Source organism: Manis javanica, chromosome 2 (genome assembly GCF_040802235.1).
Source record: "Manis javanica isolate MJ-LG chromosome 2, MJ_LKY, whole genome shotgun sequence".
NCBI classification, from domain to species: Eukaryota; Metazoa; Chordata; class Mammalia; order Pholidota; family Manidae; genus Manis; species Manis javanica.
In genome coordinates this window covers 175,090,355-175,110,814 of record NC_133157.1, presented here as the reverse complement: position 1 = coordinate 175,110,814, position 20,460 = coordinate 175,090,355, and the positions used below count along the sequence as shown (strand labels likewise).

Below are 20,460 nucleotides of genomic sequence, written 5' to 3'. Positions count from 1 at the left end.
TTTAGAAGTATTTTGCCCCAGGATTTCCTTTCCCTGGACATACACCCTTTTAATTCTATTAGTGTTTGTTTCACATATGTAGATGCTCCTGTGTTGGGTGCATAGACACTTATAATGGTTATGTCCTCTTGTTGGACTCAACCCTTTATCATTATGTAATGTTCTTCTTTGTCTCTTGTTACTTTCTTTGTTTTGAAGTCTATTTTGTCTGTTACATGTACTGCAACTCCTGCTTTTTTCTCCCTATTTTTTGCGTGAAATATCTTTTTCCATCCCTTCACTTTTAGTCTCTGTATGTCTTTGGGTTTAAAGTGAGTCTCTTGTAGGCAGCATATAGATTGGTCTTGTTTTTTTTCTCATTGACTCTGTGTCTTTTGATTAGTGCATTTCATCCGTTTATATTTAAGGTAATTAACAATAGATATGTACTTATTGCCATTGCAGGCTTTAGATTTGTGGTTACCAAATTTTCAAATTTAACGTCCTTACTGTCTAAGAGGCTAACTTAACTCACTTTATATTACAAACACAATCTAAAGGTTCTTTTTCTGTCCTCCTTTTTCTTCCTCCTCCATTCTTTATATATTAGGTATCATACTCTGTATTCTTTGTCTATACCTTGATTAACTTTGGGGATAGTTGATTTAATTTTGCATTTGCTTTGTAATTAGCTGTTCTACTTTCTTTACTGTAATTTTATTACCTCTGGTGACAGCTGTTAAACCTTAGGAACATCTCCATCTATAGCAGTCCCTCCAAAATACACTGTGGAGATGGTTTGTGGGAGGTAAATTCTCTCAGCTTTTGCTTATCTGAAAATTGCTTAATCTCTCATTCAAATTTAAATGACAGTCTTGCCAGATAAAGTATTTTTGGTTCAAGGCCCTTTGCTTAATTGCATTAAATACATCATGCCACTCCCTTCTGGCCTGTAAGGTTTCTGCTGAGAAGTCTGATGATGGCCTGATGGGCTTTCCTTTGAATGTGATCTTATTTCTCTCTCTGGCTGCTTTTATAGTCTGTCCTTATCCTTGATCTTTGCCATTTTCATTAGTATATGTCTTCTTTTTGTCTTCCTTGGGGCCCCTGTGTTGGGAGTTCTGTATAACTCTGTGGCCTGAGAGACTATCTCCTTCCCCAGATTGAAGTTTTTAGCAATTACCTCCTCAAAGACACTTTCTAACCCCTTTTCTCTCTCTTCTTCTTCTTCTGGTACCCCTATAATGTGAATATTCTTGTGTTTGGATTGGTCACATAGTTCTCCCAATATTCTTTCATTCTTAGAGATCCTTTTTTCTCTCTGTGACTCAGCTTCTTTGTATTCCTCTTCTCTAATTTCTATTTCATTTATCATCTCCTCTACCATATCTAATCTGCTTTTAATACCCTCCATTGTGCTCTTCAATGATTGGATCTCTGACTGGAATTCATTCCTTAGTTCTTGAATATTTTTCTGTACCTCCATGAACATGTTAATAATTTTTATATTGAAATCACTGTCAGGAAGATTCATGAGGTCAATTTCATTTGAATTCTTCTCAGGGGTTGTATTCATAATTTTATTCTGAACCAGGTTTCTTTGGCATTTCACATTTGTATATGGCACCTTCTAGTGCCCAGAAGCTCTACTCTCTGGAGGTGCTTAGCCCCTGAGGTAATGTTGGGGATTGCAGGGGAGCATTATTTGTGCCTTGGAGGAGGAAAAAGATTTTTCCTTCTTCCCAGCTGCTATGCCTGCTTTGTTGCCAGAACCAGTGGGCCAAGCACACAGGTATAACTCTATGCTTTGCTTTTGTAGTTGCTGGAGACAGGGGCTGCCCTCTGGCTGGCCTAATGCCCAGGTAGTGTTTCCCAGTTTGTGAGCAAGGTGGGGCTCGCCGGGAGAAAGGCGCAGTAGGCTGTGCATCCTGGAGGGGGTCCTTTGAGCTGTGTAGCCATCCAGGGAGCTGGATTGCCTGAAGATTTTGAAAACTCCCAACCTGCTGGGCAGAGTACACCTGGACAATTTTGTCTACTTGTCCTTTCTCCTGAGCAGTAAGCTCTATGCAAATCTTGCCCATTTAGCCGCCCTCTTGCTGTTAGGAAGTGTCTCATACTGCCCGCTTTTCTTTTGTCCCAGAGCAGCTGGATATGGATCTCTGCTTTCCACAAGTGGCTGGTATCTCAGTCTCTCTAGGTATTCTGCCTGTTTTAGCTTTCCATCCTCCTAATCATAAGAGTACCATGAAAGCACCAGGAAATGTAGGTTTGTGCTCCCAGAGCAGATCTGTGGCATTAGGTATTCAGCAGTCCTAGACCTCCACTCCCTACCCGCTCCATTTCTCTTCCTCCCTCCAGTGAGCTGGGGTGGGGGAAGGGCTTGGGTGTAGCCAGGCCATGGCTTTGGTAAATTACCCTGTTTCGTGACGTTCATTCTTTTCTCTAGGTGTATGCAGTTTGGCACAGCCCTCTTTCCTGTTGCTCTTTCAGGATTAGTTGTATTAATTATATTTTCATATTATATCCAGTTTTATGAGGAAGCCTATGTTTTACCTCTCATGCCACCATCTTTCATGTTGCTTCATTTTTAAAAATAATTTATCATTACCTGAAATTATATTATGTTTTGCTTTCTTATTTGTAGTCCATCTTCCCCCCTAGAATGTAAATTCCATGAAGGCAGAGACCCTTTCTGAATTATTCATCACTATTTCCCTAGCACCAGAATAGGGTCCGACCCATAGAGGGTCTCAAGAGACATCTATTGCGTGAATGAATGCACACATGAATTTTTTGACTGATTACTCTAAGCCAGGAATTGAAATGGTTTTGTTTTCTCCATTAGTCTATGTGACTGGGTAAGTTAACTGTGACCATTTCCATTTTATCAGAGGAACGTGGAATGCAGAGGGTTAAAAGTCATATAGTTTGCAAGTGATATAGCTATGGTTCAAGACTAGGTTTATTTGGTTTGCTTTGATTTGTTTAATTTAAAATAAATTGTTTATGTTCAGGAGAAAGAAGGAAGGAGGGCTTTACTTTATGTAGGATTGCTTGCTTTTTAAAACCTTGCATCTTGGCTGTTGGCATATAGCCTCAAGTTGCTAATTAAATCATGAGTCAAGTTTAGAGCATTATTTTGAAATATATAATAAAAAATATTGGCAAAAACAATTTTTGAAAATCTGGTTAAGTTCCTGACGTTGTTGTATTGGGGTTTGTTGTAAAATCTCTTTTTTTTGTCTAACAAGATGTAAGAATTTTAAAAAAGGGTCTCTCCTTGAAGATTATATCTCAAAGATCTGTTTTCCTGTAATAATATTCTACTTTATACTTTGTTCATCTTTCTCTGTTGACAATGCAAAAGCTAACTTTATACCAGGTGACTCTAGGTACCTTCCACAGCAGTTTTTTTTATATTTATCAATCTTTTTTGTTGTCAGTATCCAAGTGGTCTCCCAGAGTTTTCTTTAGTTTGGCAAATTCCAGATCTAGTTTGCTTTTCATGTTCATGATGCCAACAACCATTAATCCTGGGAAACATGCCAGGACCTTTGTTGAATTCTATTATTAAGGAAAAAAAAAAGGGTGTCATTTATGTAGAGGTAATGTAAGGTGCAGATATTGGTGAGTCTGCTATTAGTTAATACTTGGTAAAAGTTGAATTATTAATTTTTTGTTATTAAAAGGCAGCAGTTGAAAAGGACAACTACTTCTAAATTTCATAAACTACACATTACTGCTTATTTATGGAATATTTTATTAGTTTTCTTGCAATTTCAACATATTATTATATTAATATAAATATTTTGTATCCAAAATTCTGTAAATAATATTTCCTGAGTTTTTCTTTAGCTAGGTGTATTAGCTAATTTTTAAGAATGATTTTGACTTTTTTAACACTGTGGGATTTTTGTTGTTGTTTAAGTATCACTGATATACAATCTTATATTGGTTTCAATTGTATAACATAGTGATTCAATAGTTACCCATATTACTAAATCCTTGCTCCCTCTAGTATAGTTACTATCCATCAATGTAGAAAGATGTTACAGAATCATTGACTATATTCTCCATGCTATACTACAATCTCTGTGACCAATTTATATTGTGATTACGAATTATTGTGCCCCTTTATCCCCCTCTCCTTCCTCCCAACCCTTCCCCCTTGGTAATCACTAGTCACTCCTCAGTGCCTATGAGTCTATTGCTGTTTTTTCCCCTCTGTTTTGTTTTTATATTACACAAATAAGTGATATCATATGGCATTTGTCTTTCTCTACCTGGCTTATTTCACAAAACATAATACCCTCTAGCTCCATCCGTGTTGTTGCAAATGTCAGGATTTCTTTATTTTTTATGGATGAATAATATTCCATTGTGTATATGTACCATCTCTTCTTTATCCATTAATCTATGATGGACACTTAGGTTGCTTCCATATCTTGACTATTGCAAGTGATGCAGCAATAAGCATAGAGATGCATGTATCTTTTCAAATCAGGGCTCTTGTTTTCTTTGGGTAAATTCCTAGAAATAACACTGTGGGGTTTTATAGCTACTTACTAGGATTCACCTATCTTTCATTGGTATTCTTAGACTGTATGAAACCTCTGGTACCAAGTGTGGCATGTAGCAAGCATTTAGTACATGTTAGCTGCTTCCTCTACAATCTTGCATTTTCCCTCTTCCTGCCACACAAAAAAAGCCCTTTTTAGTAGTTGGGAATATGCTGAACAGCTTATATCATTGTGATTGTTCTTAGGTAAGGGAATAGTTATTATTTTTTTGCATCAACTTTTATTCTCTGTAATGTTGTCCCTTAATATCCTTGGTTACTATTTACTCATTTATTTATTTATTTTTATATTAATTAAACTATAGCAGTCATTTCTAATAATACTGATTTTCTTTTTTAATATTCTCTTCCTTGAAAGTTAATATTTCACTCTCTTCTATATTCTTGTCTTCTTTATTTCCATTGGTCATAAAGTCAGTATTTATACAAAGCAAGAATGCTCTGAGAATACTCTCTGAGTGCTTTTTCTTAAAATCAATCTAGTAACTGAGAGTTTTAAGCACATTGTTTATGGATTGAAACTGGTTACTAGATGTGTTTAGTTTCATTGCTACAGTATTATAAAAATGTTGAATTTGAATGTGTCTAGATGGGACCACCATTCTCCAGTTCTGCAACAGATCCTACCATTTCCTATCATTTTAATAGCAGAAACTCATTTATTTATCCGACTACTGAAAGCATTTCAAATTTGACACTGGCTTTGGTATTGAGGATGAATTTGCTGTCTAAATGACTAGAAATATTCACATTTTGATTAGTAAATGTACTCCAGAATGAAAACCTGAAGTTGAATTTGGCTTTAGCAATAGCTATGAAGATTAGTTACTTAGCTTCTGTAAGTCTCATGTTCTTTACTAATAAGAAATAGGGAAATAATGAGTAAGTAAATAAGATAAGTAAAAATAAATAAAGCTTCCATATTTGTAAGAAACAGAAGTAATAATAATACTTACCTATTTATTTATTTATTTTTATATTAATTAAACTATAGCAGTCATTTCTAATAATACTGATTTTCTTTTTTAATATTCTCTTCCTTGAAAGTTAATATTTCACTCTCTTCTATATTCTTGTCTTCTTTATTTCCATTGGTCATAAAGTCAGTATTTATACAAAGCAAGAATGCTCTGAGAATACTCTCTGAGTGCTTTTTCTTAAAATCAATCTACCTATTGAGATTGTTGTAAGGATTAAAGGATTCTGGCATATAGTATATGTTCAATAATGAAAATTATTATTATTGTTGCCCTAATTTTTATAGCCCTATCAAGTTAGCTTTAAGGTACTCATGGTTGGGATGGAAAGCTAATGGAAGTACCTTTATGAAAAAATAAATATAGCATAGTACATATGGTCATTATAGTTATTAACATCAATAAGTAACAATGGCATTATATTTTGGATTACTTCCATTTTCAGAAACCCACTTTCTAAGAAGTGTTTCTGGGAATGACTTCTCAGCAGGAAATGTGGTATATGGTTCCTGGCTACATGGTCTTGTTTCTTGAGGGTATCATCTGTTACTGGTAGAAGTGGCCAGGACTCAGACATATAGGCTTCCCTTAAACATTTGAAAGGACTAAAAGATGATTTTTTGGCAGCTGAATAGTGTAACCAATCACTGTATTATCATTACATGCTTTGGTTAATGTACTTTTTGGCATGGATTTCTGTGGAAGCATGACTTACTAAATGATTTCACCTCTGTGCCCCTTTAGTGGCACAGAGGGGATGTAAACAGAGGTATGAGAGAGCAGTTTGCTATAAATGCATCAGGATTTAGTTCCTTCAGAAGATCACATAAATAAACACATGGACAGCAACTGGTCTGCTTCTTTTTAAATCAAATGTCCTTGTCTTTTAATAATGAGTAATTTTTTCATTGGTAGGTAGGTTTCAATTGCATTTAATAATAATATAAAAATGGGAAGCCCAAGAAACCAGTGAATTTTATAAGCACAAATATTCCTATTGGGGAAATGATATGTAATACAGTAATTTTTCCCCATTGAGTTGCACTGATCACTTTAATAATTTTTCAAATAAAAATGTTCACCTGAGTACAAAATAGCAGCACAGAGATAGAATGGGTGGACAATAGGAACTTTCTAACCCCTTATTCTGTCTGGAAGGAAGGTGAAAGATAGTAAGGTATAAAATGAAGTATGTTTTGTAAGGAGAAAACCTAGTTTTGGTGACATAGTTCCAATATATATTCTATGAATATTCACTTCATAGGCACAACATCAGTACCTCCATTTTTCAGATGCAAAAACTGAGGATAATGAAGGTTAATTAAATTAGCCAAGGTCATGTAGATAATGAGGACCTGAGTCAGTTTTTTAAACCCTTGATTGTGTGACTTCAAAGTCTGCTCTCTGTCCATCATGATACACAGCCTCATTATGAAGGTAGTTTTTAATTACAAGTCATTACTGTTAGGAAATTGAGAACAGGTGTCCACCTCCAACCATCTGGGACCAGAATCAGGATGAGACCTGGAAAATGACAGAAATTCTCCCTAGGGCTCCCTGGGAGCAGCTCACAAGACAGGGCCCTGAGGCCTAGTCAGATGAGCAGCTACCAGATAATTAATCAGTCTGACAAATGGCTGCACATGAAAAAGGAAACCAGCTGTGAATCAGGAGGCCAGAAAAGCAGGGGGACCCATCATGCCAATGTAGATTTGGCTGAAGAGGAAAGTTGGGAAAAGAAAACAAGGCAGAGGCAGCTTGGAATAGACTGAAAGATTCTGATCCTGTTACCTTTTCGCACAGCATTGGGAGGACAGCGTAGTGCTGAGGGGGCTGGACCTCTGTGCTACAGGCGCCAGGGGGTGGCAGGAGAGCATCCCTGGAATAGTTTAACAGGGCAGGGGATCATAAAGGGGGGAAGGATAGAGGGGAAGGGTGACTTGTCTTGGTCTTGTTAGAACCTTGTCTCATGTTATAGCTGGATTGTGGAAGTCTCTTGCATGAATATGACAATCCTGGGTTTTAAAAGTGGATGTGGGGGTGAAGAGGGCAAGGAGTAAAGAAAAAATGCACTGGAGGAGATTATAGACAGGTCCACCAGCACCCTCACTCCTTCACATCATTAATCTATATACCCTTGATCAGCTTTTCGATATATGCATGGGGAAGATCCAAATTTTTCAGTTGCAGTACCCCAGAAATGTTATAACAATATGAAAATAGTAATTTCCTACAGCAGATTAGGTTTATGGGCTTGAAGCTTGCATACATTTTTTGCATTCTTCTTTATTTTAGTTACGTTTTGTCATCTTTGTACTTCGTTAGCATTATAGAACCCACCATTGGTGTGAAATTGACCTGTCAAACATAATACAGAATTCTATAAAACTCAGAAGATTGAAACTCTTAGTCACTACACAGGGCCCAATTTCAGGTGCATTACATGCTCTGTCATATCGAGTAAGACTGCTTCAAGCTCTGTCACTATTACAGCTCCATGTCCCACATATCATTCAGTTGCTGCAATATTTTTACTTTTTTTCTACTAATCCAATAGCATTGGTGCTGAACAGTGATGGGAAGAACAGCACTCAACAATGCCAAAAACATTCAGGGAATTTAATATCAATTCCAAATGCATAAGTTCAACTTCTGTATAGACACTTAGAATATTAAAAGGCTGGGTAAAATGGTTTTGAAAGATTCTAGTCCAATAATAGCAGGGGCACAAAGAAGTTTAGATATAGATAGGAGAATTATTTTTAAAAGCTTTGTATAAAGATATGAAAGCAGGCAGTGCATTTAAGTGTCTTTTTTTTTTTAACAACTGCCAACTTTTCAGTACCATTTGAACAGAAAAGTATACTGCCATTTACCTTGAGAAAAGAATTAATCATAAAATCTGATGACACTTTTATTTCCAATTATTAAATAAAAATGTATTTATTGAGGACTTCTATGTGCCAAGAACTTAAATCTTAATGTTCTGTGGTGTCTTGTCATCTCACAAGGCTAGAAATAAGGTTCAAGAATATCTGTACAACCTCTTTTCAGATGAGGATATTGTGGTGATACTGCCCTTAACATTTTCTGACCTCTTCTTGGAAAGTCTCATTTATTTAGCATTTTCACAAAGTATATCATTCCTTCCACTGCTGGTTCTAGGGGAGTGTTAACCATAATTATATATTGAATATCATCACCTTCTAGGATACCAACCTGGAAATCTGCATGGGACATACTTGAACTAAAAAATTATCTAGTATCTATCTGAAATTCAAATTCACCTGGGTGTGCTATGTTTTTATTTGCTAAATCTGGCAATCCTACCTAGGGGGCCTTTATTGATGCTTTACATATTTCCTTTGTGAAAAAAGATGAAATTATTACATGCACAAATGTGTGTGTATGTGTTCACACACTTGCAAACTCTCATTTATTAATCTTTCAAGAAACTGCCAGGACAATGTTTGGAGTTAGTGCTCATTCAGCATTGTGTTCTGCATTTCTGAACTGAAGAACCTTCTATCAAATGGTTCTCTCACCTTCTGGAAAACCCTTTTTTTTTTCTCTTCTGTATAGATGCAAGTGTCCTTTCATCTGTTAATATCCAATTCTATGTTATTTATTCTTTACTGATTCAAGAACCATACATATACTTTATTAGCTTGGGGTTTATTGATGGTATGAAGGGGAGTTAACCCTTATTATATCAATGAAAGTATCAGGATGCTTTAGAAAGGCTTGATTAAACTTCAAGCCAAAACGATCTTCATAATCATAGGGTAATATAATATGTGTTAGTTAAAAATGTACTGCATGATCTATTTCATGTGGAAAATCTAACTTAATCTGAAGATTGTTGTTATTGTTATTCTTTTTTTTTTATAGATAATGAAGCTATTTAGGGAGTAAAAACCTGTTCAGGTTGCATACTGTAAGTGGTGGATTCAAGCTCAGGCGAACTAAGTGTAAAGTTTGTGCTCTTAACCATTCACTATTTTATATCAACAGTTCTGCAACAGGTCACACTTTCTCCCTAAGTTTTACATAATATTTGACTCTGAATAGAATTCTAAGAACAAGCAGTATCTTAGACATGGTTTCCTTAATACTGTAATGAGCTTAGAACTCTTATGTTTTTCTTTCAGATGATTCAACTTTCCTCAGAACTCTGCTTAATAGCATTCCATATTTTGAAAAACACTCTGGTCCATTAGTTGAATCAATGAGGTAATGAGGTAACAACGGGGAGCAGGAAAATGCTAGAAGTATTAATAGACAGTAATGCAGCTTCCTCAGGATGAGTTCAGTATTATAGCAGCAAAATAGTTTTGCTATCTTTGGCTAAGCATATAGTACTGAAATGAACTTTCACTAAGCATATGAAAAGATGATAAAAACACAAAAAATGCTTTTCATTCATCTATTAATCAGCTTGCACTGTGTAAGTAACAAGGAGAAAATATCTTTCTGAGATGATGGTATTTTCCAAGTTATGAGAAATTTTAAGATTAACATGTTAGAATAATCAGTTCACTTTCATCCTTTTAAAACCTAGGTGAACTTGATTCACTGGCAACTGTCTGGATAATGGTGAAGTTTGTCAAAATAGATTCATTTGAACAGCCATGTAATACACTTCAAATTAGGCTGTGCTCATTTTTTTTTGGTTATCATTCTCTCAATGCTCACCTGCCTGTGCCAGGCTCTGTATTAGATTCCAAGTTTACAAGGATGTGCTCTTAAGAGGGTCAAAATTTGGGGATTGGAGTACTGGAGATAGATGGGAAAACAAAAGTAAACAAAGAAGTTATAGTGGACGATGCTGGAATAGACATATGAAAAAACATGGTTGAGAAGGAAATCAGCTTTTCTCAGGAAATGTGCAGGCCTCCTGGAGGAAGTGGCATTTGTGTTGCATTTTAGAGGACGAGTGAAGTTTTGGCTTCAATCTGAATTCACTGGGAAACTCTCTACTTCTTTGGCTTCAAAATTTTCTGACTCTCAAGCTCCTGTTGTTAGTCTTCTCTGATGAGTCTTATTTCAGAATACCAATTCACTCATCAGAAAACACTTGTCGATAAATTGCATTTGCTTATATATACATTTATATTTATTTTCAGTTAACTTTGAATACATAATAGGGGAATACATTAATCTTCTCACTGAGATCTCTCATATCGTTACTTGGTACAGTAGTACTCAACAATATTTAGTTGATTAAAAAATGACAAATACTGTGACTCCCTGCCCTTTTGATGTCAAATAATGTAGAAGATTGTACTGTGTGGATTCATTAAATAGTTCCAGGCTAGCTCTTCTCAAGTCATGTATGGATACTCATTTTTTCTTTCAGAGTGAGGATAACTTCCTAAAGCTTTGTTGTAAGCTTGACAAAGAAAGGAATGCACATTTCAAGAGAACACTTGTACCTTGCTTTGATTTATTAATTGGGTAAATTAATTCAGGATACAATACATGAAAGTTCCTGATGTTTTAAAGCTATAACAGTGGTCCAGTGAATCAGGCTACCTTCTCATGAGAGGGTCAGCACAAATGGTTGCAGTATTATTGCAGTCGCCCCTCACTCACTCATACGTCAATGCTTTTATTTTTTGGTCTCTAGTGTTTCGAACCTGTCTTCTAATTTCTTATCATTTCAGTGTCCCTAATTTGCTCATCTGATGGCTAGTATTGACCTTGTTTTTTCTTCCCATTCACATCAGTCTATGATCTATCTTCTTTCTGGTGTGATGCTTGTTTTAGATTTCTTATGTGCTGATTGCCAAATTTAGCTCATCAGCCCTCTCTCTTATGGGCAGGTCTGATGTAATGATTTTTCCATTGCTTATTTTGAATATTAGCAATTATGTCCTACACATTGTGAGCTCTGTGCTGTTGCTTTTGGTTATATGGCTTCTATAAACAATTCACAAGCTGCTTTTCCCATTTATTATCTACTATGTGTGAGGTACTTTGCTTTAACTGTTATTTGTTTTTTAGAATTTAAACTGTTATTGATTTTCTTCACACTCAGTAGGTGTTATTATCACTGTTTCACAAATAACTTAAATGAGACTTGCCCAAATTCTCACAATTTTCACTAGTCAGGACTATATTGCAAGTGTGAGTAATCCAACTCAAACTAGCGTAGGTAAGAGTTTCGACTGTTTCATGTTCCTGGAAAGGAGAAAAGGTAAAATTTCAGGCATCTTTGGATCCAGGGATTTAAACCATATCATTAGAATTTTGTCTCTTTTTTCACATTTCTCAGCTTTCCCTCTATGTTGGATTTATTTCCTGGCAGCTGCTTCCCATGAGGTAACAAAAGTGGTTGCTGGTATCCTAAGCTTACATTCTATTTATGTATTTAAACCATGGTATAGTCATACAGTTTGAAATACTCAGCTGTAAAAAGCTAAAGAGCTCTTGAAACATGCAATGGTATGATTGAGTCTTTTTGTAATTTTGATTTTTAATTTTTTGTTGATTTTTTTTTCACTGACAGATAATTGGTACACAATATTATGTTGGTTTCAAGTATACAACACAGTGGTTCAACAGTTACATACATTATTAAATCCTCACCGCAACTAGTGTAGTTACTGTCAACATAGAAAGATGTTACAGAACTATTGACTGTATTCTCTATACTATACTTTCATTCCCATGACTAATTTATGTTATGAACGAGATTTTGTGTCTTTATCTTCTTCGCCTATTTCACACAACCATCCCAACCCCTCCCCCATGGTGACCACCAGTCATTTCTCAGTGTCTATGAGTCTCTTGCTGTTTTGTTCATTTTATTCTGTTTTGTGTTTATTTATTTATTTATTTATTATTTTTTACATTCTATATCTAAGAGATCTCAGAGAATAATACATCGATTGGAAAGCCCTTGGAAAAAAACTAGGGATGACTCTGAATTGCCCTAATGTAGATTCATGCTAAACTACGGACCAACCTCGTGGCTGGGTGATTGGGTTTTCTGAGTAACTCAACCTGTATTAGATGCCACCCCTAGTGCTAGAAGGTGGGGCCAGACTCCTAGCCACTTGGACTGCTGCTAGGGATGGGAGGCTCACCACAATATGCTGGGAAGAAAGAAAATGCATGCCCACTACAAACTGTAGATGGCTGAGTCAGAATTACACCCAGGTTTGTATAAATTAGAACATCATTGTGAAAATATGGTCATCCATTTATTCAACAAATATTTAGGTACTTTTTAAAGCCATAGAATACAGTGATGAACAAGAAAAATGACGTGCCTGCCCTTATGGAGTCTCCATTGTAGATCAAGGCAGAAAATAAAATATTAAAAAATAAAAGCATGATTTCTGACAGCAATAAATTTTATAAAGGAAACAAAACATAGTAGGGAATTCAAGAGGGACTGGACTGAGTGAGTGGTTAATTTGCTAGTGGTGTCAGGGAGGTGACATTTTTTCAGGGACTGAATGAAGGGAAGCTGTAAGCTATGAGAAGATCCCAGGGAAGAATGTTTCCATAAGATGGACAGCAAGGGCCTTGGAAGATGATTTATGTGGTTTCTCTTTTCATTGAATTTCTCCCCTTTCCCCCTTCCTAAATGTCAAAACCTAGCATTCTATCTGTTGCCTTCATAAGTAAATCTGGACTGGTGACTACATGGGTTTTTATATTTTGTTCTGCAAACAGTCACTGTAATGGCGATCAAATGATGAACATTTAATTTTGTAGTCATGCTAGACTCCAGAGCTGTATTGGCACCTCTGTCTCCATTGGTAACTCTATTCTTCCCTTTTGTCAAGGTGGTAGCTGTTTGTCACTTCTAATGCCTCTCTTCCCCCCTGCCACTTCTTTTACTTGTCTACTTGGATGCTTGCCATTCGCTTAGTTTTCTTATTTCTTCTCTTTCCTATATCTTTTTTTGTTGCTTGGTCCAGACAGCTTGGATTTTGCACAAATTGGCTTGGCTCTTATAGTCATTACTAACTATTTAGAGAATGTCTCTTCATTCTATGTAACAAATCAGCCAATAATTGCACATTCTGAGTAATTTTTAGCTCTTCTGTTCTTAACAATTTTGCTGTTATTCTCTTTTCCTCTTCTAGAGGTACTCACCCACTACCTGATGGGTGCCATTCTGAAAGCTTGAGGCTGTGGGACACTGTTCCATCAAAGTCATTGTTCTGTTTTGTTTTCTTCTTGCTCTTTGTAGTAGACTCCATCCACACTAAAGCCAAACACCAGGATCCTTATTATTTGTGAAATCCTTTAAATTTATCTTGGCAACATGCCTCACATCCGTGTTTCTTTGTCACCACCTCTAGCATGGCCAGTGTAACTCAGACTCTTACAATTTCATACCTGGACTGATGCAGCAGTCTTCTACTGGTCACATCTCTTTCTATCCTTCTTGGTTCATCTTTCACATTTCTACCAACACTGTTCCTAAACTACTGGTTTCATAATGTCATTCTATGATCAAACTCTTCCCCAACTCTTTAGTATGGCAGCCAGCTCACTTCACCGTAAGTTACGAATTTACCATTTCTGACACTGAACCTAGCCTCTCTCAGATCCCTGTTCTTTAGGCAAACTAATACACATACTGTTCCTGAATGCACGTTGAACTGTCTGGACTTCACACTTTGGTTTCTATACTTGACTCTTCCCCTTGTCCAGAATGTTTTCCCTATTCTTCTCTGCCTCTATAAATGCTACTAATAATACAAAAAATCCAGTTCATATTATTTATATATTTTGGAGTCCTCTGTAATGATCCAAGTTGGAAGTTCTCAGTCCTTCCCAAATTCCATTTTTTACTATATAAAACTCCTCTGATATTCTTAATTACTTTTTCCTATGTGAGAGTATCCTGGCAATTTATTTGCATTTCTCCCTGTTATCATATTTCTTTCTGTCCTCTTTAGTGCCCTCTTATTGTTCTCTTCAAAATGTGCATATTGGTTGAATTTTTTTTCTTATTATTGTAGGTTTGTGATAATATGGGAGACCAGGCAGGAAGACTGAGCTCAGATACTGATATCCATATCTGTATAAATCTCATCATATGTATTTATTGCTGTCTCTATAAATATGTATGTATCAGCAAAATTCCTTCAAATGAATAAGAATGCCAACAGCTATGAAGTTGGTCTTCTCAGGAAGTTTCCTTGACTCTTCTAATATTTCATTCCTGACATACTAGGAAAGATCCCTAATTCTGAGGTCCTTTTCCATTTTAGTTTCAATAATGCTTGGATTTGTTAATCTTTACAGCCCACTCTTAACTATGTTATGTTATTTACAGTTGGTGGCATACTGTGATGATCATCATGACAAACTGTTTTTTTGCTTCATGGTTTCTATACAATGGTTTATTTCTGTACTGTTTGATCTTTGTATGTGTGTAAATTTTCTAAAAAGCATGTCATTCTTCAAGTAAAAATCATGCTATGGGGTTGCTCAGTCATACGGCATTTATCATTTATGCTGAGTTTTCCCCACTTGGTTATGTCCTGTTGGGAGTATTTGGGCAAGGAACACAGAGGGAGAGCATAGATATGTTTGTGGAGGGAGAGTATAGGTATGCTGAGGACTTTTCCCTTACACATGGCTTTGCCTTTCCTGAAACTTGCCCTTCTCCTCTAAGTTGCATGCTTCTCATGTATCAAAATATGTGTAGGTAATCCTAGGTTGGGCTCTGGACTCTGGATTCTGACTGCCCTGGGTTTAGTAGTTCCATCTGCCAGTTACTAGGTGTTCCATCTTGAACAAGTTACTTGATATCTTGGTGCCGCAGTTTCCTTGTTTACAATATGCAGATGTAGGACTCTTGTGAGCATTAAGCAAGGTAACACCTGTAAAGCAGTTAGCATGACCTGGTCTCATAGTAAGTTGTCAGTAAACTTTAGCTACTAATGTTAACTCAGTCCTAACCTAGACAGCTTTAGGTAGATTTGTATTTATTCCACCAAAATGAAAACACAAAGATGTCTAAAATGATATTTACAATGTGAGGGAGATATCAATTTTCCATTTTCAGGGGCTCTGGAAAAAGAAGAGCTACTTACATTCCTGAGATGAATTTAATTGTAAGTTTCTTGGACTCTGAGAAATGGGCCCAGTGTCTTCTTGGGGCCCTTCCTAGTCTTTAAAAAAAGAGAAAATAACTTAGAATTAGATGTTCAATATAAGGTAAACATAAATGAGTACATAAGCTATCTTTAATACTTTTCAAAATGAGCATTTTGAGATTGTTTTGAACACCTTAGATTAAACACTGTACTATTGTAATACTGCATTTGAAAAGTAAAAGGCTTACTAAGTTGATACAATGTCTAAAGTTTTCTAGGCTCAACATTAAAACGCTGGGAATTATTCTATTAAATATCTCATATATATGCATATATGTCATGCATATATATAGATCTGGTAATAACCATTTTCCTAAGCTCGTAACTTAATGTACTGGATGATATTTCATCCATACACATTTCAAAGATGTATAAATTATATAATTTTTTAACCTTCATAAATATTATAATTTGTAAGTTAAAACACTAAAATAAAGATTTCATATCAATAACCTTTTTAGTGAAACTTGGAATATTTTATTGAAGCTTAAACATCTTATTTCCAAATATTTCTTTCTTAAAAACAAAATATTGGCAAGAACAGTAGGTGTCACTGTAGCAGAAGAAACCAGCCTTTCAGAATGATACTTTTTTTTTCCCCTAGGAAGGAAACATTACATTACAAGAGAATTTATAGAATAATTTGTTCAAGCTCAAATGTGTCCATCTCCCTCTCTGAAGAAAGCAGTCTTTATTTAAATCAACATCTTACTCTGCATAAAACATCTTTGGAGTAGGAGATTTGTGGTCTTTCTGGGAAACTAGTTCTAATTTTTATAAACCTCAAAGTCAAGAAATTCTTTTGTAAATACAATAAAAATTTCATCTTCTAGATTTTAATAATTTATTCTTATTCAATGTACAGAAAAATAAATTTTCTAAATACATGTTTCTTTACCAATAAGCTTATTAATTACCTAAATAATTGAACTATTTATGAAATAGAAATAAAGATACCTTATAAAATTGAGGATGAGCAAAAAATAAGAAATATGCATTCCTTCATTTATTTATTGGCTACATTTAGTCGAGCACCTATATGCACTAGGCATGGTAGTTACAAGACAGGCAATGTCTTTGCCTGGATGGTGCTTACAATCCAGCAGATTTATACAGATTTTTATACATTGTGAAGCTTAAATAACTATTTATGAGTAAAAGTGTAATTATTATTGAGTTCTTTGGCTTAAAAGATTACAGTGAAGACCCTTCAGTCTTTCATTTAGTAGAATATAACGATAAGTATTATCAGCAAGTATTTACTCTTCTGGTAAAGTTCCTTGATAATCCTCTAGGATATTACTCCATTTCAATTTCAGTTCATGTAGTTTGAGTGATAGTCATTCCTCTCAAGCCTCCAAAGGTAGTGATGAAACTCAGGTCTGCTCAGCTAGAGTTTTATGTTCTCATGTCTACAGTGTCATCACGTACCAGCCCCTCCATGATCTGTCCCCTGATTGCACTTGGACCTAATTTCTTGTCACTGCCTGACTCACACTACACCTGTACATACCTTGGTGTTTCTCTTTTCTGTGTTTTTGCTTATATTTGTCTGTCTTCCTAGAATGCTCTTCATTTTGCCTCTTCCTTTGTCAATTTTATCTATCCTTTAAGACCTAGCTAGGGAGTTCTCCTCTACAAGGCTTTCCTGCCAACCCCCACTCCCCTGCCCAGTTGGGTAATGGTTGCTTTTGAGAATTTCCTCAGTCTTTGGGCAGTTCTCTATGTGTAATTATGCATTGTTTTCATAATATTCGATCTGATGTCTATTCTCCACTTAGATGGTATACTTCTGGATGCCTGAATTTGATTCCTCTGTGTATTCCTAGCACCTCTTTCAGTGTCTGGGACCCTCATTGCCTGATATAGGTTTGTTGACTGAAAAACAGTAAGACCACTGTGGCAGAAGCCTGTCTTCCTGTAATAGGCCTTTGTTGAATTTCACAGTTCTGGAGAAGAGTAGTTCAAATGAAAATGCACTGAGTTATTCCATCACCCCACCCTTTCTGTCTCCGGCAAGAGGATTACGTTCATTAGTTTCCTCAAATTTGCCTTAGGAAATGATATCCAGACTTCATTCTACAGTATTTATTGAGCTATGAAGGCTCTGTGGATGATACAAACTTGCTGTGTTTTTTTTCCTCCTATGATCTCCTCCAGCATTTATAGCCTGGCCTATTAACTTATCAATTAATAATATACTATCTGTGGCATTTCTTTTTTGTGATGTATTTTTATGTAGTACTTAGTCTATTATTTAATATTTTACATGTTTACATATGAATAGGGATATTCATTCATTAGCACATTTATTATTTATTTATTATGATTTTTTCTGAGAATGCATTATAATTCACATCATTTTTCTTTTTGCACAAGGTATCATTTCGGGTTCTGGTTATGTGAGCAAGAGAAACTGGTGAATTTAAGGACAAAAACAACTTATTGGAAGGCTGTCATGGAACTCACTGTATTTAGGGGAAGACTGGAAAACCAGGCTTGGAATAGAGAAGTGGCCCCAGCTGTCAATGCAGGGCCTGTAGAATGGAGTTGCACAGGACCATCACTGGTAAGAATGATGTCTCCTCTCCTTCACTCATCTTCACCCTCACTCAGATTCAGTGCCCTGGAAGAACATGGCCAGATTCAGGCTATGGACTTGCTCTTCAGTTGTCCTGGAATCCTGAGTGGGAGGAATTGAAGGAAAAATCCTCCAGTGATTCCTTGAGCTTCTAGCAGATAGTGGGATTAACTAAGGTAGCTGGGAAAATTCTAAAGGAAGGAATGGATCTTGAGTAGTTAAAAAATGATGTGAGCATTAGCTTGATACCAAATCCCAGCATTGATAGTGACTCATTGTATGGCCTTATGTGAATTTCTTCATCATTTTAGGTGTCAATTTTTCTCCTATATGAAATAGGGATACCAATATTCAGTTTACATGGTGGTTTTAAGGATTAAACTAAATAAAGTGTTATACGAAAGGTGCCTATTACAGTGTCACATAGAAGGTGATTAATGATTATTGATTAATCTATGTGCACACAATATAAGGCTATTCTATATAGATGAAGCAATGAAGTAGCAATTATTCTCTCTGCCCTTGTACAGTTTGTAGTTTAATTACCAAGAAAAACACACTTGTGATTTAATTTAATCCTCACAACTACCTTGTGAATTGGGCAGACATTTTTATCATCCTTGTTTTTCATCTGAACAGAGATTCAGAGACATTAAGCAACTTGGCAATGGTCACACAGCTCATAAGTGACAGAGCTAAGGCTGTGACCAAGGTTTCCTGGAGCCAATGCTCTTTACAATTGGGGAGATAAGTAGCTCAGTGAAGGATAGAATTACTCAATTTAATTCCATTCAGAAAATTTTACTGAATACCTAGAGTGATAATCTGATATGCTAGGTGCTGTGGGGGAATATAAATGTAATATATCATCCCTGGTCTTGAAAAGGATATAATCTAGGGAGAAAGATGAACATGTATACAACTTACTGAAATGTGAGATAAAATGTGATCAATGCTGTGTTTTTCATTTAATTATTTTAGTAAACATTTATTGTATCTGGCTCTGTGTTAGATGCTGAAGATTTAGTGGTAAAAGAATAAGCAACCTTAAGGGGATTACATTTTGTTGGAAGGAAGCAGAAAACAGAAATTACAAAGCAAATATATACACATAAGATAATTTTAGCTGTTGATAGCAATGCTTGCTAGAAAGAAAGTGCAGTGTGATTCTGAGTTAGTGTGGGTTACTTTAAATAAATTATAGTGCCTTTGAGGTCCTGAAGAACTCAGTCATGTTAAGGTGTGTGGGAAAAGTATTCTGCAGAGGGCAAAGTGCAAAGCTGATGAAGTGGGGATGAACTTGAGAGTTTTGAAGAGTAAAAATGACACTGCATGGCCAGAACATAGAGAGCAGGGACGGCTCAGCAGGGGACCATGAGATATGGAGATGTAGATAGGAGCCAAAAAAGTTGCAGAACCTATAACTAAAATAAATAAATGTCCATTATTATTTTGAGTTTAGTGGAACTCCCTAAAGATTTAAGCAGGGAGGGGATATTAATTGATTTGTTTTGTTTTAAATAGATCCGACTGGCTGCTGTGAAGAAATATAATATTCACCTTGATACTTTCTCCTTTAAAAGTCATAGAGGGCATCCAGAATGAAGGAGTGCTCTGATTAACGAGGTGGGTGGCTTAGGTATTCCAGGAAAAGGGAGTACCGTCATCAAAGGAAGAGAGTTTAGGAAGTGGGAAGCGTGTTTGGGCCACAGTATGTTTTCCAGTGTAGTTGGAGCATCCAGTGTATGGCCAACTGTAATGAGATGGGACCAGAGCTGAAGATGGATGCCGGGCTATGTCCTGATTACAGTTTGCTGGCAGCTGAAAACTATTCTGTATTTTAGAAAGATAATACTGTGACTGTATGAAGGATATCAGAGGAGGCAAGAAGACCACTGATGAGGTTCCTACAAAACTCATTTGAAACATGGTAAAGGCCATGCAGTAAGAATGGAAAGGAGGAGACAGGGAAGAGCTGTTGACAGGAAGAGCTGACAGCACTTGGTGATGAACTAGATGTAAGTGGTAAGAGGAGGGAGAAACTGAAGACATGTGTAAGGCAAGTCAGGGATGCCCTTTTCTGTGAGAGTAAAGTTGGAGAATAGGGTGGATATTTCAGTTTTGAACAAGTTGAGCGTAAGGTTTTGGCAGGACTTCCACATGGTAACACTGGAGAGACAGCTGGAAAAGCAGGGTAGCGCTCAGCAGTTTGGC

At 36.1% G+C, this 20,460-nt stretch overlaps 1 long non-coding RNA gene across 1 annotated transcript in view; it reads left to right on the top strand.

The window, feature by feature from the left end:
• The window catches only part of LOC140847955 (uncharacterized), a 131,481-nt gene extending 111,601 nt beyond the window's left edge, over positions 1 to 19,880 (top strand). Inside the window, exons 3-4 of the long non-coding RNA XR_012128307.1 lie at positions 18,045 to 18,234; positions 19,771 to 19,880. This is a non-coding gene — a long non-coding RNA (uncharacterized lncRNA). The remainder of the gene's footprint in view (positions 1 to 18,044; positions 18,235 to 19,770) is intronic.
• The last annotated feature ends 580 nt before the right edge of the window (positions 19,881 to 20,460 follow it).